The sequence below is a fragment of the Oryx dammah genome, unplaced genomic scaffold, assembly GCF_014754425.2.
Source record: "Oryx dammah isolate SB20612 unplaced genomic scaffold, SCBI_Odam_1.1 HiC_scaffold_18, whole genome shotgun sequence".
In the NCBI taxonomy this organism is placed as follows: Eukaryota; Metazoa; Chordata; class Mammalia; order Artiodactyla; family Bovidae; genus Oryx; species Oryx dammah.
This window is the reverse complement of record NW_024070202.1, coordinates 91,496,360-91,523,972: the sequence shown is the minus strand read 5'-3', so window position 1 is coordinate 91,523,972 and position 27,613 is coordinate 91,496,360. Positions and strand designations below refer to the sequence as shown.

Sequence of the window (27,613 nt, the reverse complement as noted above, 5' to 3'; positions counted from 1 at the left end):
CTTGGGTTTCTGGGTGAGATGGTAAAAGAAAGTTGAGAGTTACTGTGAGCCATTCCAGTCTATCCTTATGCTTGAGGAAGCGGTTTGTTTTTCTATGACAATAACTAGAACAAAAAATTTTAATCATAGTAATTATAGTACCACCTAATGCAATCACACACGTGTATTTATACATTTTAATGCTAATTGTAGATGTCTTGACCTAGAAGAGATATAGAGTGAAAATTATTTTACAAAAAGTTGAATTCTCTACCACCCTAAATGTTTAATTTTTATATGCAATTTTTTAGAAGGAGAAAAGACACAGCATTTACTTTAAAAATATTTGTGTGTGTTTATATTTTTGTATTAGTATATATATATATCTTTAATGTTTGAGAGTAATATTAAAGTTCTGCTAATTACATGGGTTATTTCATATTTCTCACAATAATTAACAACAGGCCTCTAATGGCAGTTATACTTGTGTCCATTATACAGATGAGAAACTTAGCTTAGAGATGTTCAATAATTTGCCCAAAGTCAGATAGTTAATAAAAGGCAGAATTGGGATTTAAACCATAACTGTCTTAATCGATGTCTCAGTTGAAAGGCATTTGACTGTTAACAGTGGCTTACACAAATAAAAATCTTTTCCTCACATCAAGTTTCCTGAAAGAAGCAGATTGCTTACACTGGTTTGCTTGCATAGTTCAATAGTGCTATGTTATCTTTGCTTTTAGTGTTCCCAACAAGGTGGCCTTTCATTTTCACTTTTTTTTTTTTTTTTTTTGCTTCATGGTTGCAATGTGCACAATGCAGGTTTAGACATCATATGTTCAGGACAGGAAGACCAGGCAAGTGATAGTGCCAGCTAGAACTGTGCCACATGAGAATCCGTGGCTACAAGAGAAGCAGGAAAAGTAACCGTTAGGGTTCCTAACCACAGAAGAAGGTGGCTAGGGCCCAAGAATGGCTCTTGGGTTTGCCCGATAAATACATCAAAATGTTGATGCTGTGAGGTTAGCACTAGAGGAATTTGATTATGATGATGCATAAGTTTTAGAAGTGATGATTAAAAGAGGGAGAGTAAAAGAGAATATTTTACTTCTTGTAGACTCTGTAATTCAGTTTTCCATCAGAGAGCTTTGGGACGCTTTGCTTTGCTAGCTCCTGGTCCTCAGTTTTGCAGTACTGAATTATCTTTCTCCAACGTGTTTCTGGAGGACTGTCATGTGTAACCTGTCAGAGACGGCAAGAAAAAGGGATGGGAACCTGGCCCTGCTGTAGCTTAGAGTTTAGTTAAGAGATTATGCAGACATGCATTGTAGTAGAAAGGGTACCAACAGTACGGTGGGGGGTGCACATTTTGTATTATAATATTACCAATATTTTGAAAAAGATATAAGCTTGAATAATCATGTATTGTTAAAAGAATTTAAGCTGGTTACCAAGAAGCAGAGTTATAATTTATTATTTTGTTAGCTTCTAACAATAATTAGAGTACCCCACAAAGATAACCAAAAGGTAAAAAACCAAAACCCAAAATAAAACAGTATCAGGGATGAAAAGTTAAGAGCATTTAAGGAAATCTCACTGAAGTGAATAGCTGTTAGTAAAGTTATACTTTGCCTTGGTTCATGAATCTAGTTAGTTTCAAATCATTTTGCTTTAAGAGCCTCAATATGATCTCTGCATTTAGGAAGGGTTAATATTATAAGGGTAACTGGCAAGTGGCCATCTTCATGTCTGGTATCTCTGGAAATTTTTATAAATGGGAAATAGTTTTATAGGTTTGAAAGAGGTTATGTGGGATCATTTATTCAAGCACTAATATATTGACGCCTGGCCTGTACTGGGAAATGCATCCAGCCCCAGAACCATAGAAGTCATGGTTCTTATGCTCAGAAGCTTGTGGTCCAGGGAAGCTGGTCTTCTGATGTCCATTTAGCTCTCTTATGTTATGGACCTGCAGCCATTCCTGTCTACATGCTAAAGCCAGTTTGACTCTTTCAATGAAACTGACTGATCAAATTAGGCAAAAATGCCAAATGGATAGTTAATCAGAACACTCAAGCTACATGTGTATAAGCTGACACATACCTACATATGTTCCTAGCATTCAGCAAAAAATGTAGAATTGTGTCCATTGAAATTCTGCTTTATTCCCATGTTTATAAAAACTTATTACCTACTGTTGTTAAATTTGACAAAATATCTGGAAATTATTAACCCTATTTAAAAATATGGTTTTATTGGCAGAAAAATGATTCCTGTAAGTACACTGAGTAGAGTGCCTAGCACTAAGGGTACATAACCAACAATCTGATGAGCGAATGTTGCTGGATAAAAGTAAATATATCACCATGTCTCGGGAGAACGTTTTTTTCTCAGAGTGAGTAGAGCTCTTCTAACAAATCCTTACACTTATAAATAGACACTTTATAAAAGTTATAGTTTGTGTTGGTTAAGTCTAGTTAAGTTCAAATTATTGTGTCTTAAGAGCTTCTACGGCAATTTTCCTGGAAATGCTTAAAGTGATACGTGAAAGCCTTCTCCTGGCGTATCTAGATCCTCTGCTAAACTGACAGGTTGTTTTGATGTCCTTTGCATAAAATGACATAATGTCATTTCTTGTGCAGAGCAATGCGCTAGCTGGCAATTGTTTGCTTGCTGTGAGTTTTGGATGGTAGTGTTTTGTCAGAGGAGCTTTGTATATATTCCTTGGCTTTTAACTTCAAATGCTCAGTGCAACTGAGCTGCCACTTCTTCAGATAAGAAACTCTAGTGTCGGTAAGTTCGAAGCCTCTCAAATTTTGAAAGCCCTATGCCAAGAAGAAAGTGGACCATCCATTTACCTGTTTTTCTGCAGTATCATTTCCTTCAGATGCCCAGCGTATGTCCACATATTGGCTAATTTTAAAACTGGAGTGTGCCTATTTGTTATTGGTGTTGTTTAGTCTCTAGGTCGTGTCCAACTCTTTTTTGACCCCATAGATGGTAGCCTGCGAGGCTCCTCTGTCCATGGGATTTCCCAGGTAAGAATACTGGAGGGGGCTGCCATTTCCTTCTCCAGGGCATCTTCCAGATCCAAGGATTGAACCTGCCTCCCCTGCATTGGTAGGCAGATTCTTTACTTCTGAACCACCTGAAAAGTCCTAATCTGCTATTACAAGTGTCAGACTTGATAAGAAAGTCATTTAACTCTGGTCGCTGGATGATTTGTAACAATGCTTTATCTGCACAGGTACGTGTTTGTGATGCAACTATGAAAGGACATATTCCTTGCTCTGAAAGAACGTAGTGTTTAATATGCAGAAATCGTGATAGGTGCTGTTATAGGAGAAGGCACAGAACTGGATGGTGCAAAGCAAGAGGGCACCTGAGCCAGTGTGGTGTGGGGTCAGGGAGACCTTGGGTGTCTGTGTAGGAGCAGCCACGAAACAATTTCAGATATGAAAGGAAAAATGTTATTTTTTTCACAAAATTAAAAGCTTTAATATCCTTAGTATTGAAATTATATTCTAAATATGCAAATAATTTTGAAGATGGAAAGGCAGCCTAGCAGAGCATTTAAGAGCTCAGACTCTGGAGCCAGATTGCTAGGTTCACATTGTGAATTTTCCTTGTATTAGCTCTGTGGACTTGGGCAAGACCCTTAACCTTTTATGCTGCAGTTTCTCTGTTTATAAATGGGGATCATGAACCTAGCTCACAAGGTTTTTAGAAGGAATAAATGAATTTACATTCATAAAAGTCTTTGAACATAGCAAGTATTCTATGTGTTTGTTAAGTAAATATTGTCATACAGATACAGAAATATTTAAGCACACTTATTTGCCAGTGACTTGGAATATGACTTATGTCTTCTGTACTCTCCAAGTCAGTGAAGTTAATTCTGATAGCCTGAAGCTCCTATACAGTGGTATTGAGAAGTGGGTTAAGCATTGATTGACTATGATCTCATCTAGTGAGATTGCTTATGCATATGAATGTATATTATATTATATATATGTATATGGCATCTGGTCCCATCACTTCATGGGAAATAGATGGGAAAACAGTGGAAACAGTATCAGGCTTTATTTTGGGGGGCTCCAAAATCACTGCAGATGGTGATTACAGCCATGAAATTAAAAGACGCTTACTCCTTGGAAGGAAAGTTATGACCAACCTAGATAGCATATTCAAAAGCAGAGACATTATTTTGCCAACAAAGGTCCATCTAGTCAAGGCTATGGTTTTTCCTGTGGTCATGTATGGATGCGAGACTTTGACTGTGAAGAAAGCTGAGACCCGAAGAATTGATTCTTTTGAACTGTGGTGTTGGAGAAGACTCTTGAGAGTCCCTTGGACTGCAAGGAGATCCAACCAGTCCATTCTGAAGATCAGTCCTGGGTGTTCATTGGAAGGACTGATGCCGAAGCTGAAACTCCAATACTTTGGCCACCTCATGTGAAGAGTTGACTCATTGGAAAAGACCCTGATGCTGGGAGGGATTGGGGGCAGGAGGAGAAGGGGACGACAGAGGATGAGATGGCTGGATGGCATCACCGACTCGATGGACGTGAGTTTGGGTAAACTCCAGGAGTTGGTGATGGACAGGGAGGCCTGGCGTGCTGCGATTCATGGGGTCGCAAAGAGTTGGACATGACTGAGTGACTGAACTGAACTGATGTGTATTAATAAGTTTGAATAGTGTTTAGGAAATCTTGAAAAATGCAAAAATAGCCAATATAAACGTCTACAGAGTTTCTCAGAGTCTAGTACATTTATGACAATAGAAACTAATTATTATAAAAAAGGGAAAAATGTTGGACTTTAAGCATCAGTTAACTTGTATTAAAGACATAATACAACTACAAGTATTAATTTAACTACAATAAAATATGGCAGAAAGATAAGAGAAACTTCCTTTCCCTTGATTGCTAGAGCTAGTTATGATACTAATAAAAGAAACTTGAATTTCTTTCATATGTTTAATCTTCCTGAAAGAAGAAATAGATGTTTTTGAATAGGTGGCTAGAACATCCTAATAAGGAATCTTTAGTTAGTTCTGCTTCAGTTACTAATAAACTCAAATTGCAGTCTTGTTCTTTCCATAAGTAAAATACATAGAAGATAAATATTTAGTTTGAAATCACAACAAAGTAATCAGTTTGTTCTTTTTATTTTTTATCCTCCTGGGCAGTGGTGAATTTATTAATCACTAGTAGATCCTCTCTTCAAAGGCTGAGCTGATTTTATTTTGCGGATGTTGAACCAAAAGTTGCCTGTAGAATGTCATTCTGTAATTAATTCAAGTTACTGAGCTGCAGCCTATGGAAAAAGACATAGTGTAGGTTTCATGTGGGTGTAAAGGAAACGGGAAAGGTATATACATTTGGCCAAAATAATGCTGAAATAGTTTGCTGTGCTTCTTATAACTCCCATTTATGTCAGTGAACTCAGTAAATTATTTCTAAAAGCTTTTTTTCACTTCCTTCCTTTGTGTGTGTGTGTGCGTGCACGCATGTATACGCAGTGTGGAAGGAGTTTGGCAGAAACTTGGGAGGAAGATAATTAGGAAAGTTTTAGCTAGATAATGTGAGGAGACATATGCAGTTACCTAAGTCATAGGAGCCAACGGCAGATAAGCCTGAAAAATCCAAAATCGTTTTCAGGGACCAAACAGGTTATTTATAATCCTCCTAAATGTAAAGGTCACTTTAATAATAGAATTATTCAGTTTCAGCATTATCTTTTCCAAGCACTAAGTTGATGAAAAAGAAACTTGATTCTGTAGGTATTAGGGAGCCAAGGTGCATTCCTAGCTAGGATAATGACAGGCTATAATTTTTCTTATTCATACAGTATTTACTATTTGTTTTCCCTCTGTCACACCTTGAGTTGACCATTTTTTTTTTTCCAGGCTGCTTGGAACGGTATAGGGAAATAAATATACAGAACAGACAAGATGTGGAAGAAAGAACCCTGCCAGATGGAGGCAGCTCCTTCACATGGCAAAGAGGATGAGAAAGGCCATCCTCAGGCAAAAGACCCCCATGGTTTTCAAGAGGGCAAAGTCCGGAATGGCTTCAGAGAAGAGTTGTAGCTTCAGAGAAGGATTCTCCGCATAACCAGCGCTGATGCTCCCAAACACAGTCTTAACCCCTACCCCAGAGCCAAGCCCCTCTGACTGTGGCAGTTCCAACCCAAATGAACTTGGCTGCTGTGTCAATGTCCCTTGAAATGGTGCTATTTTGGAAGCTGCTGTTAGAGATAAGTAAGGTCAGGGGACATGTGACTGCCAAGCTGCAGCTCTCATCTGTTAGTACCATCACAGAGAGTGGTTGGCTCAGAAGCTGAGAGATAATCCTGACCAGTGAGTGCAAAGAGATGAACTTGGGGCAGGCATATATTTTCTGAGGGTGGGGGCAGTGGCAAGAGCTGCTCGCAGGGCAGAGAAGACAGAGAGGGGCAATGGCAGACTGTTTTAAGATTAACTATGATTTAGTGTACATGATCAATTGCAAGGGGGAGAAACTGAGATATGAAACCTTTGGGGGAAGTTGTTTTAGTCATTCAGGTATAAGTAGTGACAGACTAGACTGTATGGCCCCGAGGGAACAGAATAAAGATATTCGTTCAAAAACTAATGACTTGAAACTAAGGCGATCTAATGACAAGGTGAAGAAGCTGGGGATGGAGGTTTTCCAAGAGGGAATGTCGAGTAGTTTGTTGTACTGTATACAAATAGAAGTAGTGAAGAGTAGCCACATCTAAAAATGTGATCATTGAAACTAGAAAGCCTGGAGAACACTTGATGATGGAATAAAGCATACAGGCGAGATGCTTTTTTTTTTTCAAGCTGTGGGTAGACAGTTCAATGAGGAAAAGGCAGAAAAAATAGTAAAATAGTAAACAGTACTGTGGAGAACGGTTATTTTGATAATTTAAGATAATTAGTTTGGAATATGTTTGTAATAGTATCTTTATTTAACAAAAAAAAAGTCTTGATTCATACTGAGAACATACAAGCTCTTTTTCCTCAAGAAAGGACAAAGTTAAGCAAAACGTTGAAATCAGAAGTGTTAAGATAAAAATATAAAAATTGTGGGTAGAAATTCTAAAGAAAAGAAGACTGAAAAAAAAACCCCCAGTAGATTTAAGGAAATCCTAAAACCATCAGTGTTCTCCATCTGAAGACCATCAAGGGAAAACAGACTGATGGGTATAGTGTTGAGATACCTTGTTGCCATGAGTCAGAAAGATACTCTAGCGTTAAAACTCGTAACTTAGGAACTTCCCTGACTGTTTAGTGGTTAAGACTCCATGCTTCCTATGTAGGAGGTTCTCTGGTCAGGGAACTAAGATCCCACATGCTGCATAGCTAAAAAAAATTCATAACTTAAATAATCTTTTCCATTAACTATTTACCTCTTATGGCTGATCTTTCCACTAGAAAGTAAGCTCCATGAGAACAGGTACCATATCTGTTTTCTTCATGGTGATATATCCAGCAGCTAGAAAAGACATAGATAAGTATATGTTGAATTAAAAAATGAGTATACAGTTGTACCCTCTGATCTTTAGCAGGCAATAAAATCTGCCCAACTCCAAGAACAATTCACAGTATGGAAAAGCAATCTCTGTGAGTATTAAAGTACAACAGAGAGTAAAGTACTTATATATTTTAAAATATTCATTAGAGAAACGTTTGTCATTATACTTATCTCATTTATATTTAGATTTTAGAATGCTCTACTGTGATTTTCATTTTAGTAGATTTACCTGCTTAGTTATAGCTCATTTGGGAAAATATTAGAATTATTCTGATTTCCTTGAGCTTTCTGTGACTAGGCCAGGGGAGGAGGAAGGAGTTGTTCAGGAGTGTGTTAAGTTGGCCTTGTATTCAGAATTCATCCAGTGATAATACATATCAGTATCATGTATTGAACTGTGTAGGAACAGATGTTTGGCATGTTTCAGGCTACTTTTGGGAGTAGTCTCTATTGAAGAAAGGAAAGTATGCTTCATATCCATTCATGTAATTTATGAGAGTAAAGAGGGATTTCTCACAAAGGGAGAATGCTGGATGGACTATTATATTTACCAGGTAAAGCATGCTATGTCCAAATTAGCAGAGTCAGTCAGTATAGAAGAGGACAAAAGATATAAATACATTCCTGCAGAAGGAGATTAACTTTCTAAAGAGCAAACATGCAAGAAAATAGACGATTCTCTAGGCTTGGTTCCACTCCCCAGGGTAACCATTTGTTTCTGTTGCTTTTATTAGAAAAAAATCTTTTGCAAGAACTATTTTGCCCTCACAATAAGGTGTTTGAATATTGGAATCTTGGGGTTAAGAGGGATTTTCAAAAATTATCTAATCTTACCACCTATCTGATGCTTGAATTAGTTTTTCAAAAACCTTGTCAGGGATCTTGCAGTCAGAAATCCAACATCTTCTAGAGAGAGTGGCCAGGAGCTCCATCCTTGGAGAACTTTGACACTAAGATATGCTTCAGTTCAGTTCAGTTCAGTCGCTCAGTCATGTCCAACTCTTTGCTACCCCATGAATCGTAGCACACCAGGCCTCCCTGTCCATCACCAACTCCTGGAGTTTACCCAAGCTCATGTCCATCGAGTAAGTGATGCCATCCAGCCATCTCATCCTCTGTCGTCCCCTTCTCCTCCTGCCCCCAATCCCTCCCAGCATCAGGGTCTTTTCCAATGAATCAACTCTTCACGTGAGGTGGCCAGGTATTGGAGTTTGAGCTTCAGCATCAGTCCTTCCAATGAACACCCAGGACGAACCTCCTTTAGAATGGACTGGTTGGATCTTCTTGCAGTCCAAGGGACTCTCAAAAGTCTTCTTCAACACCACAGTTCAAAAGAATCAATTCTTCGGGTCTCAGCTTTCTTCACAGTCCAACTCTCACATCCATACATGACCACTGGAAAAACCATAGCCTTGACTAGATGGACCTTTGTTGGCAAAGTAATGTCTCTGCTTTTGAATATGCTATCTAGGTTGGTCATAACATTCCTTCCAAGGAGTAAGCGTCTTTTAATTTCATGACTGCCATCACCATCTGCAGTGATTTTGGAGCCCCCCCAAATTAAGTCTGACACTGTTTCCACTGTTTCCCCATCTATTTCCCATGAAGTGATGGGACCAGATGCCATGATCTTCATTTTCTGAATGTTAAGCTTGAAGCCAACTTTTTCACTCTCCTCTTTCACTTTCATCAAGAGGCTTTTTAGCTCCTCTTCACTTTCTGCCATAAGGGTGGTGTCATCTGCATATCTGAGGTTAATGATATTTCTCCCTGCAATCTTGATTCCAGCTTGTGTTTCTTCCAGTCCAGCGTTTCTCATGATGTACTCTGCATAGAAGTTAAATAAGCAGGGTGACCATATACAGCCTTGATGTACTCTTTTCCTGTTTGGAACCAGTCTGTTGTTCCATGTCCAGTTCTAACTGTTGCTTCCTGATCTGCATACAGATTTCTCAAGAGGCAGGTCAGGTGGTCTGGTATTCTCATGTCTTTCAGAATTTTCCACAGTTTATTGTGATCCACACAGTCAAAGGCTTTGGCATAGTCAGTAAAGCAGAAATAGATGTTTTTCTGGAACTCTCTTGCTTTTTCCATGATCCAGCAGATGTTGGCAATTTGCTCTCTGGTTCCTCTGCCTTTTCTAAAACCAGCTTGAACATCTGGAAGTTCACAGTTCATGTATTGCTGAAGCCTGGCATGGAGAATTTTGAGCATTACTTTACTAGTGTGTGAGATGAGTGCAATGTGTGGTAGTCTGAGCCTACTTTGGCATTGGTTTTCTTTGGAATTGGAATGAAAACTGACCTTTTCCAGTCCTATGGCCACTGCTGAGTTTTCCAAATTTGTTGGCATATTGAGTGCAGCACTTTCACAGCATCATCTTTTAGGACTTGAAATAGCTTAACTGGAATTCCATCACCTCCACTAGCTTTGTTCATAGTGATGCTTTCTAAGGCCCACTTGACTTCACATTCCAGGATATGTGCCTCTAGGTGAGTGATCACACCATCATGATGATCTGGGTCGTGAAGTCCTTTTTTGTAAAGTTCTTCTGTGTATTCTTGCCACCTCTTCTTAACATCTTCTGCTTCTGTTAGGTCCATACCCTTTCTGTCCTTTATCGAGCCCATCTTTGCATGAAATGTTTCCTTGGTATCTCTAATTTTCTTGAAGAGATCTCTAGTCTTTCCCATTCTGTTGTTTTCCTCTATTTCTTTGCATTGATCGCTGAGGAAGGCTTTCTTATCTCTTCTTGCTATTCTTTGGAACTCTGCATTCAGATGCTTCTATCTTTCCTTTTCTCCTTTGCTTTTCACCTCTCTTCTTTTCACAGCTATTTGTAAGGCCTCCCTAGACACCATTTTGCTTCTTTGCATTTCTTTTCCATGGCAATGGTCTTGATCCCTGTCTCCTGTACAATGTCATGAACCCCCATCTATAGTTCATCTGGCACTCTATCAGATCTAGTCCCTTAATCTATTTCTCACTTTCACTGTATAAATCATAAGGGATTTGGTTTAGGTCATACCTGAATGGTCTAGTGGTTTTCCCTACTTTCTTCAATTTAAGTCTGAATTTGGCAATAAGGAGTTGATGATGTGAGCCACAGTCAGCTCCCAGTCTTGTTTTTGCTGACTGTATAGAGCTTGTTCAACTTTGGCTGCAAAGAATAAAATGAATCTAATTTCTGTGTTGACCATCTGGTGATGTCCATGTGTAGAGTCTTCTTTTGTGTTGTTGGAAGAGGGTGTTTCTATGACCAGTGCGTTCTCTTGGCAAAACTCTATTAGCCTTTGCCCTGCTTAATTCTGTATTCGAAGGCCAAATTTGCCTGTTACCCCAGGTGTTTCTTGACTTCCTACTTTTACATGCCAGTCCACTATAATGAAAAGAACATCATTTTTGGGTGTTAGTTTAAAATGTATTTTAGTTCTTCATAGAACTGTTCAACTTCAGCTTCTTCAGCATTACTGGTTCGGACATAGACTTGGATTCCTGTGATATTGAATGGTTTGCCTTGGAAACGAACAGAGATCATTCTGTCGTTTTTGAGATTGCATCCAAGTACTGCATTTCAGACTCTTTTGTTGACCATTTCTTGTAAGGGATTCCTGCCCACAGTAGTAATTCATCTGCGTTAAATTCACCCATTCCAGTCCATTTTAGTTCGCTGATTCTTAGAATGTCAACATTCACTCTTGCCATCTCCTGTTTGACCACTTCCAATTTACCTTGATTCATGGACCTAACATTCTGGGTTTCTATGCAATATTGTTCTTTATAGCATCAAATCTTCTATCACCAGTCACATCCACAACTGGGTATTGTTTTTGCTTTGGCTCCATCCCTTCATTCTTTCTGGAGTTATTTCTCCACTGATCTCCAGTAGCATATTGGGCACCTACCGACCTGGGGAGTTCCTCTTTCAGTATCCTATCATTTTGTCTTTTTATACTGTTCATGGGGTTCTCAAGGCAAGAATACTGAAGTGGTTTGCCATTCCGTTCTCCAGTGGACCACATTCTGTCAGACCTCTCCACCATGACCTGCCCCTCTTGGGAGGCCCCACATGGCATGGCTTAGTTTCATTGAGTTAGACAAGGCTGTGGTCCGTGCAATCAGGTTGGCTAGTTTTCTGTGAGTATGGTTTCAGTGTGTCTGCCCTCTGATGCCCTCTTGCAACACCTACAGTCTTAGTTGGATTTCTCTTACCTTGGATGTAAGATATGCTTCAGTTCAGTTCAGTTCAGTCCCTCAGTCATGTCCGACTCTTTGTGACCCCATGAATCGCAGCACGCCAGGCCTCCCTGTCCATCACCAACTCCCGGAGTTCACTCAGACTTGTGTCCATCGAGTCAGTGATGCCATCCAGCCATCTCATCCTCTGTTGCCCCCTTCTCCTCCTGCCCCCAATCCCTCCCAGCATCAAAGTCTTTTCCAATGTGTCAACTCTTCGGCTTACAGAGTCTAATTCTGCTGCTTTGTGCCTGCCATTCATTTGTCTTACTGGTTGAAACAACACCACCTCGATTTCCTTTTCCCACTGAAGTTCTTAGGGTATTTGAACACGCTTATCAGATATCCAAGGCTAAAGATGCATGATTCCTCTAAGAGTTTTTTGAATGGCATTGATTCGACAGATCACTCCTGAGGGTATCCAGTTGGTCTGTACATACTTATACTGCAGTATTCTAGGGTGGTCTATGGAGTTTTTCTCCTTTTCATATAGACTGTCTCCTCTCCCCTTGTTTTTTTCCTAATTTTTCTCCCTCCCTTTCCTTCTCTTGTTTCTTCACCCCTCCTATTATTCTGTACTACCTTCATTCATTCATTCAACAAACTTTCAGTTTACTGTTGATTCATGTTAACCTTTCTAAAGACCATGAGGTCGCAAAGAGTCAGACACAACTGAGCAACAACATAACATCATGAAGCCTTTGTTGCATGGATTGTTTCTAAGTTATTGTTACTGTCCAGTCTGTACAATGCAATTGTCCTTTGCATTTAATCACCTTTTTTACATTTATTTTTATTACTTTTCATCTTATTCAGCCCTTGTTTCTAACATATCAGCTTCTTTTTTGACCCCTTTCAATCATCCAACACTGGCCTGTCTACAGATTCTATGGTGTCATCTTTATAGCTTCATCTCATTGATGAGAATGTGAAAATGTTGAAACAAATGGAACCTAGGAAAGAATCCTTCTATGATGTTGGAAAGCTAGGTTAGCACCCTCTGGGTATTATTGTTGAAAGTGTGACTAATCTGTTTTAATATTTATGCACTCAGCTTCTACTTACTCCATTTTGTCCACAAAGATAAATTAAAAGATCTTCTGAAGGTTTCACTGAAGGTGATGTATGTTAGGTCTTTACATTTTCTATAATCCCAAGAATTATAACAAAGAAGGGAAGGGCATTTGCCTGTTATCTTTTCCTTCTGCAATTGTTGTCTCATTATCTTTTTAGAATATTTCTTCTTAGGCAAGCAAACCTTTTGATTCCCTAACAGACACACAAGACTGAGAGAAGGATATTGGAAAAAGTCAAACATTCAGATACTTATTGGAAATAACAAGGCATTGTATGGGAGTACAAAACATAAGATCAAAATGCTTTGACTGTCGCGTGAGATCCTCTACTTTCTAATCAGCAAAGGACTTGAAATAATTGATGTTTTTGTTAAAACAAATCAGAAACTTCAAAACTCTGCTAATGTTTATTTCTTGAGGTTTTTCTTAAGTCTTCCAAAGAACTGAAAATAGTAAAAATCATCATATACATTGATATCATGAAACTGTAGGAAGTTTATATACATTTTGATCAAAATAGATAAAATGCACAAGAAGTTCTTTAATAAAGATAAACCCTTGTGGAAAGGTATATACAAATGAGTGAGTTGGATATTACAGTGATGGATGGAATTGAAGAATTACAAGCCCAGTCTTTGTCTTTTTCTGTGGAAAATAAGAGTGAAGTTGCATTCATTGTGCAACTAAACTATTAGCAACAGAATCAACTGAACAAAATACTGTCCTCTATTTGTTGTTATTCAGTTGCTAAGTTGTGTCCAACTCTTTGCAACCCCATGGACTGCAGCATGCCAGGCTCCCCTGTCCTTCACTATCTCCTGGAATTTGCTCAAATTCACATCCATTGAGTTGGTGATCGGAGAAGGCAATGGTACCCCACCCCAGCACTCTTGCCTGGAAAATCCCATGGACAGAGGAGCCTGGTGGGCTGCAGTCCATGGGGTCACTAAGAGGCGGACACGACTGAGCGACTTCACTTTCACTTTTCACTTTCATTCATTGGAGAAGGAAATGGCAACCCTCTCCAGTGTTCTTGCCTGGAGAATCCCAGGGACTGGGTAGCCTCGTGGACTGCCGTCTATGGGGTCGCACAGAGTCGGACACGACTGAAGCGACTTAGCAGCAGCAGCAGCAGCAGAGTTGGTGATTCTGTCTAAACATCTCATCCTCTCCTGCCCTCTTCTCTTGCCTTCAGTCTTTCCCAGCATCAGGGTCTTTTTCAATGAGTTGTCTCTTCACATCAGGTGGCCAAAGTGTTGGAGCTTAAGCTTCAGCTTCAGTCCTTCCAATGAATATTCAGGGTTGATTTTCTTTAAGATTGACTGGTTTGAGCTCCTTGCAGTCCAGGGGACTCTCAAGAGTCTTCTCCAGCACCATAATTCAAAAGCATCAATTCTTTGGTACTCAGCCTTCTTTATGGTCCAACTCTCACATTCGTATATGGCTATTGGAAAAACCATAGCTCTGGCTAGATGGACCTTTGTTAACAAAGTGATGCCTTGGCTTTGTAATATGCTGTCTAGGTTTGTCATAGCTTTCCTTCCAAGAAGCAAGTGTCTTTTATTTCATGGCAGCAGTCACCGTCTGCAGTGATTTTGGAGCCCAAGAAAATAAAATCTGTTACTGTTTCCACTTTTTCCTCTTCTCTTTGCCATGAAGTGAAGAGACTAGATGCCATGATTTTAGTGTTTTTTTTTTGAGTGTTGAGTTTCAAGCCAACATTTTTCACTTTACCCTTTCCCTCAAGAGTCTCTTTAGTTTGTCTTCACTTTCTGTCATTAGAGTGATAAACAGGAATGAATTTTCTGTAAGATATTGCTACTTCCTCTTCACCCACTGACAGATATTCTCTATGATCAGTGTGACTGTGTCTAAGATATCGTTATTCAGGTGACTGAGTTTTATATTAAATTATAGTCTACACATGTAGTCATTTAAATTATATAGACATTTTTTGTTAAATTTCATGATCTTGTATTACTTATGCTGTAATTAGAAACATGAAAAATTTTAAATACCACAATTTAAAAATCATTATTATGGTAAACCTTTAATATATAACTATAGAAAGGAATTTAATATGAGCCAGGACTAAAAGAGGTTTCCAAGGTACAAAGGATTTTTTGGGAAGTATAGATTTCATTGGTAGTTTGTGTGTGTGTGTGTGTGTTCCTGATACAGTGAGAAAATGAGATAATGATTTATACTGGTGTATTTTGAAATTTTAATTATTATTGCTACAGTTTGTCACTATTTGGACCCTTAAAAAATGTTCCTGATACTACCTTCCTTATATCTTATGTTTTTGGTTTTTTTTTCCTACTTGGTTTGAGTATTTGTTATCAATTTCATCATTAAAGAAGAAACTGGGTAGTCAAAAGATAAGAAAGAGTTAAAATGAAATTTTCATAGTTGGAGAATTGCAAATACAGCTATGATTTTATTCCAACATTTTATGAAAGATTTACATTCTTAGAATTTTTAGAAACTAAAATGAATGTTATTTTATTTTCTTGTTGTCATTAACCCATGTCCATGGAGACTACTAGAGACCACTGACTGAAGTTATTAGATATCTTGAGCTCCCAAATAAAAATATCAGAAAATATTGCCCTGTTCTATGTTGTGTTACAGAATGGATGCATTTCCTGTGGATGAGGGTATTAGAGTTAAAGCGAGGGAAGTTATATGTTACTCCTGCCTTTATACAGAATCCCTCGAGTAAAGGGAAACTGCAGTCCCCATAAATTTATACAAAATTAGGTTTATTTTGATTTGGGTTTTTTTTTTTTTTGGCCATACCTGGTGGCTTGCAGGATCATAACCTTTTGGATAAATATTATTGTCCCCACTAAATGAATTAAGAAACTGAAACTTAGAGAGATGAGGTCACTTACCCAAGGATGTATAAACAGTGGAAAAGCAGAATATGAACCCAGGTGGATTGACTCCAAAGTTCTAACCAGTATATTGTATAGCATTAAAGTGTGATCTGCAGACCAGAGGCATCAGTGTATTCTAGGGATATATTAGAAATGCAAATTTTAGGGCCCTAACCCAGATGTAAGGAAACCCTGAAAGCAAGGCTCAGATATTTTAATAAGTCCTGCAGGTTATGCTGAGACTTCCTAAAGTTTGAGAACCACTGTTACATAGCATAGGGGTCTCCTACAATAGGAATAGGAGGCATTGCTAATAAAGATAGGACCTAATAAAGTTTATTGGCTAGCTGGCTGGCTCATATTGTAATCTTGAAATAATGTCATATTTGCAAGGTTGACTAAGCTTTTAGTTGCTTAATAACAAATAAAATTGCATTTTCTCAAATGTGCTTTAATTATAGTTCCCAGTAGGCAGAACTATGGTAACAAAATATACTAGCCTTTAATGTTTTTTGCATAATGAGCATAGTCAAAGCATTTAGCACAAATGGATTACAATTCCCCATGTTGCATGGGAAAGTTCTAGAAGGACCACATACCTTTCTTGGGTCTGACCTCCTCTTGTTCTCCATCTTCGTCTAATCCTATTATTTCCTTTCTAAAAATGTACAGGATACAGTATCTGTGTTCCTGAGAGGAAAGGACAAACTGACAAGATCCCTCCTTATATTATCCTGGGTTGATAGATTGGTTAAATCTAGCATTTGTAATGCAGATAGAAATAAACAGTTTCTGAACAAAAGCTGATTAAGAATTTAGCTGCAAAACAAAGAACTTGCTTGCTTTAGTGAAAAAAAAATTGATTGACATTAAGGAATTAAGCATCCCCAAAGTATAAATAAATTTGATTCCAAGAAAAAAAAAAGACAGTTTAAAAAATAATATACCAAAGCAACAAAGTGCAGAGATGCCTGGTGAATGTGATTATGTCTACCCAACATCAGTACAACTATTTGAAAAGCACAACATTCAAGTTGTAATTTTTTTGCTCTGCATGATGCAAAATAAGCAATTTGATTGTTCTTTTTTCCACTAAATTGACTGGCTTTTGAATGCATTATTTGACCCACAGTACTGTATTATCCATAGCATTTCCCAGATGACTGACCTAAGTAGATGTCTTATTGCTGCTTTTTTCTAATAGATGTGTATGGGGATGAAGATAGTGATAATTGGAAAAGAGGAAAGCATAGCATTTGGAACTTGAAAGTGAAGATTTTAGAAGCATGAGTGGTCTTCAGCCTAGAAGACCTGGGGTTTGGCTGCAGTCATGGGCAGGCTCTGTCTCTGCCTGCATAGGATTGTACACACTTGTTAGCACAAATTGAAAAGCCGAAAGTGTTAGTTGCTCAGTTGTGTCCAACTCTTTGCAACCCCATGGACTGTATTTCACCAGGCTCCTTTGTCCATGGAATTCTCCAGGCAAGAATACTGGAGTGGGTTGCCATTCCCTTCTCTGGGGGATCTTCCCGACCCATCTTCCCTGGTCTCCTGCATTGCAGGCAGATTCTTTACTGTCTGAGCCACCAGGGAAGCCCACATTGGTACCTTATAAATAGGACAGAAGGGTCCAGGTTCTTGTTGCAAATCCTGAAATACTCCCTTCTTGGTATTTGTTTCTAACTTTTCTCTGATGTGGGGCTTGAATCTCAAAATGGGCCCTGATTTCTACCCAAGAGCAGTTTCCTCTTGTGTTTTCCTGCCTTGAGTGTATCTCTCCACTCCTGTCCTACCTACCCTGTTCTGTAGTTGCCTGTGCTCCTGTCCAGCTTGAACTTCAGTATTGGGGAGCACAGACCACCTCTCCCAGCCTTGAACCTTGCCTACCACGAAGATTTGGCCAGCCTCTTGGAAATCAGTCCTGTTTGTTGATTCATGGGGGAGGGTGAGTTGGTTAAGTGTATCTGCTAAGTCTTCCAGTTAAGTGTATCTGCCTGCTTTGAGGCCCCCATCAGCGATTCAGTAATTTTAAGATCTGGAGTAACTCCTCTCTGGACCTCCGTTTCCTCATCTATTTTATATCCAGTGATGCGTGTGTGTTTTGCTTCTTTTTTTGAATGACTGAATGCTGATGAAAATAGAATAGAATAATATGTTTCAGATGCTTATCAGTCTACACACAGATTAAGCGTTCAACATGTGTTTCTCTTTACTATTATGGACTTTTCTTAGTCTTTTCTTTTGGAGGGGGGTGCAGAGGGAATCAAGCTATTATATTGAGGGGCTTTGGGGGAGAGTTAAAGGGGTGGGAGGACAGTGAGATCCAATGTCCTTCTCCTGGCTGGGATCTTGCTAACTTCACAGTGGCTGAAAATTCCTACTCTTTGGCTATTTGTCTTTTTTAGCGCTGTTACCACCCCGTCCCTGTCTATATAAAATGGTCCCTGGCCACAATCTCTATCCTGTTGGCTGGTTTTGGCTACTTTCACGTGACCACCTTCCATAACCTGCCATGACAAGACCAACACACATTTAGCATGAATCACATAAGTTATTTAGAGACATTTATTGTAGAAGGCAATGGCAACCCACTCCAGTACTCTTGCCTGGAAAATCCCACGGACAGAGGAGCTTGGTGGGCTACAGTCCATGGGGTCGCTAAGAGTCGGACACGTCCGAGCGATTTCACTTTCACTTTTCACTTTCATGCATTGGAGAAGGAAATGGCAACCTACTCCAGTGTTCTTGCCTGGAGAATCCCAGGGACCGCAGAGCCTGGTAGGCTGCCGTCTATGCGGTTGCACAGAGTCGGACACGACTGAAGCAACTTAGCAGCAAGGCTCAAGAGGATCGAGCCATTGAATGAAATGGTTTCTTCAATCTGTACAATTAGAAAAACATTTTAGGAAATTTTCTCCTACAATTCTGTGAGAATTTCTGTGGGAGAAACTTCAACATAGTACAAATGTTTAGTTCCATGCTTTTGGCTTCCTGGACTGAGTAAATAGTAAAATGCCAGGAGTACGGAGTTTAACCATTTAATGTATAGTCTTGTCTGCTTGTTAATTTAGGCATCTATAGATATGATCATTGGTTTGGGTCTCAGTGTTTGGCTTTTTCTTGACCTTGCAATAGCAGCCAGCCAGTTTAAGCAATTTGTCATTCTTATAGCAAGTGTGCAAAGAAGACCCCAAAGTGGTAAGTGGGTCTGGATGTCAATGTAGCTAAAACTTGATGGAGGTGGAGGATTGATTAGATTATGACTGATATAGACATACTTCACTGACCATGATTTAATAGCTTCACAATTTTATTTTCATTTCTGGAGTATTTACATACTTCTGAGTGGCCTAATAGATAAATCTTGAAAGTGAAAAGAAAGTGAAGTTGCTCAGTTGTGTCCGACTGTTTGCGACTGTATGGACTGTAGCCTACCAGGCTTCTCCATCCATGGGATTTTCCAGGCAAGAATACTGGAGTGGGTCACCATTTCCTTCTCCAGGAGATCTTCCTGACCCAGGGATTGAACCCAGGTCTCCCGCATTGTAGGCAGATGCTTAACTGTCTGAGCCACCAGGGAAGTCTGATAAATCTTAGAAATCTGTATATATATCCTGTGCATGTATAGGAGCACATTTAACTATGCATGAATATTTATATATTCACACACATGAATTGGGATTTCTAATGAGTGCCAAATATGAAACTTTTAAGTCATAAAGGTTTAAGGCAAGACCTATTTTTCCTCAAGACCTATTTTTGCTTGATTATGGTTTATTAGTTTAAACTTGACCAGTTGTATATTAATAGTAGTCTTCTCTTTGAAGAGAGGGCTATTCTCTCAAAGCTTTTTAGGACATATGAATTTTGGACCTATTTAAAACTTGACGAATAGGATTACAGAAATAGTATATGAAATACTGTAAGTTTTTAAATGTGAAGGCTGCTGTTTTATGTAACTGACCATTTTACAATGCTTTCAGGCATTTTTAGGGACACATTTGTATTTGGGGGCAAAAGGGAGAGAATAGTCTAAAGAGAGACAAAAGTGAAGAAGTGAGGCCCATATAATGTATCTAAAATTGCTGTATGTTTTTTCCCAAGAAGAGTGGATTAAGATAACCTTAGCCTGTGGAATTCCTATTCTGGCATAGATCAGAATAAGACCATTGAATTTGCAGAGTTATCTGAGTTATTTTTTGAATATTTATGAAATAAATATATGTGAAAAAAATGAAGCAGGGACAATAACTACCGGAAACTCATCTTATGCGTGGCCCCAAGGTAAGATGATCCAGGCATTTTGTGTCTCAGGGTGAGTGAACGCAATAGCAGATGTTGTGTGAGGGAAACTTATGGAGCAGGGCTGTGTTAAGCCCTTACTTATTTCTGCTCTGGGGAGACTGAGGAAGTAGGGTTGGGCCCTAGGTGTGACTTTAACATGTGACAATGCGAACCCAACAGCCCCGTTCTGAACCATGGGTGCTTCCTCTGTTTCCACCCTTGTCCTCTTGTTTTTCAGAACTAAACAGTCACACTGGTTTGTTTCTCTCAAAAGCAATTTTCTTTCTCACTGACATTTTTTTCTGACGATCTGGGGAGAGCCTGAGCAGCGTGTTATTGTTTCTATTGGTCCAATTAGCTTTGTTTTACTTAGGAAGACAAGTTTACTAAATCGAAAGTTTTCCGACTGGGTCATGCTGACCAGTACAATAGTCTCTCCAATTATTTTGCTATTAGAACAAAACACGTCCACTCCCTAAACCCTCAGTGTAGAAATCATGATATATATGTTTCTCTCTTTCAAGGGGAGATAATCATCATATTATTCATAGGAAAATTTTCAGAGCACCAGCTGACACCTTTTGTTGTTTCCTTTTCCTTTTAAGGTGACATAATCACTAACAATTTTAAGAAATCTCTGTACTTCCTTACTCGGTGTATAAATCTTTTCCATTATTCTTGTGGAAGTATATTTTTGGCTCTGGCTTTGGTTTCACAAGGCACTGTTTTCTGTGTTTTAATCTAACTTGAGCAATATCTTTGATTACTTACTAAGTGTCACACATTATGTTGGTGGCTAGAGACAGGAAGATGAAAAGACATGAATTGCCCTCAAGCAGCTCATAATCTTTCAAACAGGAATCATTCAGTTTTGTGCTTGTTTGTTGATATACTATTCTGTGCTATGTTGCTTCACTCGTATCTGACTCTTTGCAACCCCATGGACTGTAGCCCACTAGGCTCCTCTGTCCGTGGGATTCCCAGGCAAGAATACTGGAGTGAGATGCCATGCACCTCTCCAGGGGCAGGTAGATTGTTTACTATCTGAGCTACCAGGGAAGCCCCAGGGATATATTAGTCAGAAAAAGAAAACAAAAAGCTTAAAAAGTTGGGTGTGTGCAAGAGGCATATTTTTATTTTGCAACCACGGTAGACTCTATGGCGGAAAACTTCCCCCCAAATATATCATACTAGGAAGTATATTCAACAGTAGAAGAACAGATTCAAGAGAATTTGTATTCATATCACAAAAAAACTGATACATTTGGAATAAGTCTAAATTACTATGCTTTTCTTTAAAAAATATAACTGAATATCTTTGATGACGTTTTAATCCATGTAGTGTGGTAAACTGATTTAGATTCAGAGAGCTTCACTTGTGAATATGTCAGTTGTTTTTTTTTTGTTTCAATAAAGTATTGATAATTTTAAATGATCTATTAAAATCTTCTTTTTCCTAGCAAACATTTTTGTTTTCTCCCCAGATATAGGGCAAAAGTATATTCTTCCTCAATGTCTATCAGAAATTATAAAATCTGAATTAGTTACGTTCTGATGAAGGAGGCTTTTATGGCACCAACTAAAATATCTTTCAAAAATCTATTGTCTCTTTCAAAAAATACTCTCCATTCTGATCTGGGGACATTTACCAATCTACCAGCTAATGCAAGAGGAATAGGTTTTCATCAGGCATCGCTGCTCTTTCTTTACTATCCTATTGTATATTTTGTTTACATTTTTATTTGTGTGATTATCACAGCATTGTGGATATTTGTTTTAATGTGTCTCTCTCACACACACAAATTATGAGCTCCTTGATGTCACTCACCATCGTCCCCCATGACATTTAAGTGAATGAATGAGGACATTCATGTCCAACCTCCATATTGTCTTTGACAAGTGGTTGTCAATTTTGGCTGCTCATTATAGTCACCTGGGAACTTAAAAAATATTGATGTTTGGGTCTTACTCACAGATATTCTGAGTTAATTGGCTTGGGAGGGGAGTGGCCTGAGAATAAAAATTTATAGAAACTCCACAAGTGAGCAATGAGGTTGCAAACCACAGATCTGGACCCGTGCAGTGCAATACAATAGCCACTGGCCGTATGTGGCGCCAAATACTTGAAAGGTACTAGTCTAAACTCACTGTAAATGTAAATATATACACACCAGATTTGGAAAGCTTAATAAAAAATAATGTTAAATATCTCAGTAGTTTTTATATGATTGCATATTGAAATGATAATATTTCACGTATGTGTGTGCTAAGTCACTTCAATCGTGTTTGACTCTTTGCAACCCTATGAACTGCAACCTGCCAGGCTCCTCTGTTCATGGGGTTCCCCAGGCAAGAATATTGGAGCAGGTTGCCACGCCCTCCTCCAGGGGATCTTCCCCTGCATATTTTATGCCTCCTGCATTGGCAGCTGGGTTCTTTACCAATAGCACCATCTGGGAAGCCCAATATTTCACATACATTGGGTTTAATAAAATTCATATGAATAGTTTAGTGTTATAATACATTAATCTCACCTGTTTCTTTTTGACTTTTTAATTGTGTCTACCAGAAAATTTTAAATTACATATTTTACTTGCATCACATCCTATTTCTATTGAGCAGCTCTGATCTAGATGATGTCTCTACATGGAAACTCTAAGGACAGAGATGCCTAATTAACCAAATAAATGCTTTGTAAGTGCTTTCTGGTAAATTATCTGGTAGTGTTCATGTTTTTGGACTGCATTTGGTACAAACAGCTCCTCTTTATAGTGATCTCTATTTTTAAAAATTCAGATTCAATCATATTTATTAATTGCATGAGTTGTAGAAATTACTATGCTAAGAAAGTAGTAATACTCGTGTTATAAACGAAAATAGACCAGTGACTCAATGGTATCAGGAATGTAAAAATGAAATAGTCCTTTGAAGCTGGTCTAAATAGGGTGAATTGTTAATACAGAGTGTTAATTTTGTCACTGCCATTGTACTACAGGCCAAGCAAAAATCTTTCTAAACTGGAGTCTATCTGGTCTTAACATAAAAACCAAAACCAAACTCTGAGTGAGTTAATTGGTTTGCATGTAGAAGAGTTGAATAAGTTATTCACATAGACATATGTAATTATATATTTATGTTTACAAAGGTTAGAAAGTGATATATCAGAGGAGAAGTCAAGGTCAAAGATGTTTACGGTTTTCATGAATGGGGAAATGACTATAGGATTGAAGTCACTGGACAATATAACCATCTTGAATATGGCGCATAAACTCAGTGTAGGGGGAGCGTACACAGGAACAATCTGATGAAACAATCTGACCTACAGGGCAAACCACTAGGCAGACCAAATACGTGGGCAGGAGGAGTGAAACGCTTTCTGTAGGCTTAGCTGATCAGGTTATCGTGGTGGGCAACATTTGCTCTAACCACAGGTATTCAAAGAAAATGATGTTAAGTGTTTTGAGAAAGCTCTTATTGAAGGGGATTGGTTAAAATTGGAAATTGCTAACTGTGAGTTATTAAGAAACACAGTATCCAGAAATCAATTAAGGTACGTTCTATTCTAGTCCATTCCCAGCATTCATTTAAACATAAACTACTGTAAGTTTTACTCACAGTAGTACAGATCAAAAGTTTAGGCTTTCACTATTGTACAGTGTCAGTCTTTCCTTGGAATAAAATATTTCTTTCAGTTTGTTTTCTGAAAAGCTTGAAAAGAAACAATTTATATTCAACAAATACCTAGTGCTGTAATCTTATTTTTGCTTTGCATCCCACATTTTGACCTTATGAAGCAGTGTGGGAACATGTTGAAAGCTGAGCTTTGGCATCTGAACAGAACTGGTTTGATTATTGTCTCTTGTCCCTTGCTATTTGACCATGGCCAAGTCACTTAACCTACGCAAACCTTAATTTTCCTGACCCTGGTACCTGCCTTGTAAGGTTGTTTAGGAGAGAAAATGTAATATCCATTACCAAATATATGGTAAGTCTTTGTAGATATTAGTGTTCTACTTATTATTATAAGGTTGAAAAGCACTCTGATTAGGATGGATATTTTTATATAATCAAAAATTATAATCAGAATTAGTATTTTATAGTGAGAGTGAAGTTGCTCAGTCGTGTCCGACTCTTTGCGACCCGTGGACTGTAGCCCACCAAGCTCCTCCATCCATGGGATTCTCCAGGCAAGAATACTGGAGTGGGTTGCCATTTCCTTCTCCATTGGATCTTCCCGACCCAGGGATCGAACCCAGGTCTCCCACATTGCAGGCAGGTGCTTTAACATCTGCACCACCAGGTTATTCCTGCTTTTAGCCTGCAGAATTTGGAAGGAGGATGGGGGTGTTGAGTATAAAAACTGGGGAAGGGGGAAAGGGATACGTGGTATCAGCAAGGAAGCTTTCCTATTTGTAGTTGGTGCCTTTAGGTAGTTAAATTCCTCTATAGTAGATCTGGAAGAATCTTTAAACCCAGAATGGATGAATGAGGAGCTATAGCAGAGTGGGGCAATCCTCCTGTGATGGGGGAGCAGGGGTCTACTGTGTGCAACCAGCGGATGTCCAAGCAAAAAGGACATGTAGCAAGGAAGTACCAGCCTGGAAACAGTGATTTCCTGTAGGCTCCTGGGACTCTATTAATGTACTTTCTGATAGACAGCTTGTGATCAGAACATTCTAAAGTATCTATCTTGGGATTTGCAGAGTCTGAAACATGTCAGGAAGCACCTGCTATGTGGTGTTCAGAGGCAGGGGCAGTGCCAGCACCATCCTGCTTAACCTGAGCCCGGCACACAGAAGAGATGTGATGGTGTTAGTTGGATCTGAATGAATGCACACATCCTACCCTTTACAGCCCCCATGAGTATCCACCTTGTGAACAATTCAAGCTAAGTTTTAGACAAATGAGAATCTTGTTATATTCTCTTATATGTGGTGATGGCATAAGAGAGGAAAAGACAATGGAAATCAATGATAAATCAGCAAAGGGAATTAACTTCCCAAAGACAAGCCTTGAAATGCCTCTCAAAATTCTGCATTTACTTGTTTTACAAAATGCTTTGATCAATGAAATGTGGGAGGTGATGTGTTTTGCACTTAGTGATTCTTTCTCCAAAGCCTATTTAGAATGAACCAGAAAATCTTTCTCTTTTTTCCCTCTAAGCTTAACCCTTTTACACAGAGAAAGAATTTCCATTACTTCATATAGAGTAAGACTTAGATAACTAAGATCAATTGAGTTTTGAGAGCGATATGCTTTGTCCTTTAGCTATGATAATATGGTCAGAACAATCTTTATGAAAATGAGGAAGGAGAATTGTTTGATGTGTGAATATTAGCAAGAGAAGAACTGACCCCAATTCTAGGCATCCAATTTTTTTATATGGCAGTCATCCATAATGATTGAAGAAGGTATATCCTGGAGGTGGGAGTGTTCTTTGCTGAATTTTAAGTATTGCTAAACCAGTTTTTTAAAAGCAGAGACATTACTTTGCCAACAAAGGTCCTTTTAGTCAAGACTATGGTTTTTCCAGTAATCATGTATGGATGTGAGATTTGGACAGTGAAGAAAGCTGAGAATCGAAGAAGTGATGCTTTTGAACTGTGGTGTTGGAGAAGACTCTTGAGAGTCCCCTGGACTGCAAGGAGATCCAACCAGTCCATCCTAAAGGAGATCAGTCCTGGGTGTTCATTGGAAGGATTGATGTTGAAGCTGAAACTCCAGTACTTTGGCCACCTGATGCGAAGAGCTGACTCATTGGAAAAGACTCTAATGCTGGGAGGGATTGGGGGCAGGAGGAGAAGGGTATGATAGAGGATGCAATGGCTGGATGGCATCACTGACTTGATGGACATGGGTTTGGGTGGACTCCGGGAGTTAGTGATGGACAGGGAGGCCTGGCGTGCTGCAATTCATGGGGTTGCAGAGTCGGACGTGACTGAGTGACTGAACTGAACTGAACTGAAACCAATTTTAGTGGGGTAGATCCAGAATATTCCTCAATACATATAGAAAGTGGGAAAGGCAGATAAAGAAGAAAATTAAATGGTGCTATTTTCAAAATAGTAATAGTTTGGGTTTTAACATTTCCTTTGAAGTGACATAGCCTGATGCCATTTGCATATTTCAGTTCAATTCCTTTCTAAATATGTATCTGAGAAATATCATGCACAAATAACTTTTTTGGTCTAGAACACAGCCAAATCTAGGTCTCAGTCTAAAGTTCCAATATTTTCTTGAGTCTGCCCAAAATATATTAAGATGATTGTTTCTACTTCTCCCCAGATAGTCATCTTCTCTGAATATATAACTTCTTAAACTATCAAATAATTTCGTTTTCAATTGTAAGCAGACATTCTAAGAACAGTGTTGTCTTTGGGTCAGAAGAATGTTATTAATTAGTTTATTAATTTTCTTTCTGGTTCTGATCAAACATTGTCTGCTTTTTGACAACTAAAGCTATGTTTTGTGTTTTCTACATTTCTTCAAAAGCCAAGATGTCTAAATTGTTTTCAGGGGGAGTATTTTCCCTTTTTTTTTTTTTGCTGAGTCTTTGCAGAAGGTTGAATGAAATAGCACTGTATTTAATATTTTTAGCAGAATCGTCTTCATTTGTAAAGACTTCTGCTAACTGTGACATAATCTGACTCTGTTTTGCTAATAGAGGTGATGCATCTTTGCAGCAGATTTTTTTTCCCCCTCACTCCCAGTTGCCAGGATCTTGTCAGAATAGAAAAATTGGAAGATTGATTAGTGTTCTTTTCTTATTCATTGATTTACTTGGGTTTCTGGATGACATGTATGTGGAACTTGATACCATGCATTGTGTGTGTGAGAAGCAAAAATAGAGCTCAATGATAAAAATAGTGGGAACTAGCATTTGTTAAATGCTTGTATTTGCTAGGCACTGTGGTAAGTACATTATATATATTATCTCTTTTAATCTTTTCAATAATTGGATCTTATAGATGAGGAAGCTGAGTTTAGAAGATAATTAATTTATTCAGTGTCATTCAGCTAATAAGTGATGAAGCTGATTTCAACCTAGTTTTATATGACTTAACTCAGGCCAGATGGCTTCTGATAAAATTATGATTTATAATCAAATTAAATTCAAGATATTCTAGGCAGGCATTTCACTAGGCACCAAGACAGATACAAAGGCCATAAGAAGTTTAGAGTTCTGTAAAGGAAAACGACACGGACTGATAATGATTGTAAGTAAGTGAAGTTTAAGTTTTTATCTTTTGCTGGAAATCTTTCAACTGCAGAAAGTGTACCATTTTCCTCCAAAATTTGGGTCCTATGTTCATTGGTTTGAGTGGAATATAATGAAGATAAAGTTTCAAGACCCTGATCCTGGGAAAGATAGAAGGCAAAGGGAGAAGGGGATGGCAGAAGATAAGAAGGTAAGATAGCATCACTGACTCAATGTACATGAATTTGAGCAAACTCCAGGAGATAGTGGTGGATGGGGAAGCCTGGTGTGCTGCAGTTCATGAGGTTGCAAAGAGTTGGACACAACTTACTGACTGAACAACAAACTTTCTATGACTTTCACCCAATCCCAGGACAATGTTGTAATCTCTCAATTAAGGACTAGTCTTAAATG

At 38.6% G+C, this 27,613-nt stretch overlaps 1 protein-coding gene and 1 pseudogene across 1 annotated transcript in view; one reads left to right on the top strand and one right to left on the bottom strand.

Moving 5' to 3' along the window:
• GRM8 (glutamate metabotropic receptor 8) overlaps positions 1–27,613 on the top strand; it is an 866,927-nt gene that overhangs the window by 266,807 nt on the left and 572,507 nt on the right. The gene's annotated exons all lie outside the window — the stretch shown is intronic.
• Positions 5,973–16,349, bottom strand: LOC120878241 (annotated as a pseudogene).